The sequence below is a fragment of the Danio rerio genome, chromosome 2 (assembly GCF_049306965.1).
Source record: "Danio rerio strain Tuebingen ecotype United States chromosome 2, GRCz12tu, whole genome shotgun sequence".
In the NCBI taxonomy this organism is placed as follows: domain Eukaryota; kingdom Metazoa; phylum Chordata; class Actinopteri; order Cypriniformes; family Danionidae; genus Danio; species Danio rerio.
The window spans coordinates 1,034,794-1,035,830 of NC_133177.1; positions in this window are offsets into that span (position 1 = coordinate 1,034,794).

Sequence of the window (1,037 nt, forward strand, 5' to 3'; positions counted from 1 at the left end):
GAGAAACTACACATTAAAATAGTCCCTGGGTATTTATAACTACATTCCGGTAAATTAACTCTGTTCCAGCAAATGATCCTCAGTCTGGAAATGCTGGGTTGTCGTGGTTGTAACCCAGAATTGGGTCAAATATGGAAAAGATTTTTATTTATTTTATTTGTCGGCTGCACATCCATGATGCCAATCTCCCGTTCCACCACATCCCAAAGCTGCTTTATTGGATTGAGCTCTGGTGTCTGTGGAGGCCATTTGAGTACAGTGAACTCATTTTGATGTTCAGCAGTCTGAGATGATTGAGCTTTATGACATGCTGCGTTATCCTGCTGGAAGTAGCCATCAGAAGATGGAGACACTGTGCTCATAAAGGGATGGACATGGTCAGCAGCAATACTAGACTGTAGACTGTGCCACTGACACAATGCTCAATTGGTACTAATGAACCCAAAATGTGCCAAGAAAATCTCCCCCACACCATTACACCACCACCACCAGCCTGAACCGCTGATACAAGGCAGGATGATCCATGCTTTCATGTTGTTGAGGGCGAGTTGTGAGTCGAGCATCTGAATGTGTGAGCAGAAATGGAGACTCATCAGAGCAGCAACGTTTCTCCAATCTTCTATTGTCCAGTTTTGGTGAGTCTGTGTGAATTGTAGCCTCAGTTTCCTGTTCTTAGCTGACAGGAGCGGCACCCGGTGTGCTCTTCTGCTGCTGTAGCCCATCCGCCTCAAGGTTGGACGTGTTGTGTGTTCAGAGATGCTCTTCTGCAGAGCTCGGTTGTAACGAGTGCTTATTTGAGTTACTGTTGCCTTTCTATCAGCTGGAACCAGTCTGGCCATTCTCCTCTGACCTCTGGCCTCATCAACAAGGCATTTGCGCCCACAGAACTGCCGCTCACTGGATATTTCCTCTTTGTCGGAGCATTCTCTGTAAACCCTAGAGATGGTTGTGCGTGAAAATCCCAGTAGATCAGCAGTTTCTGAAATACTCAGAGCAGCCCGTCTGGCAGCAACAACCATGCCACATTCAAAGTCTCT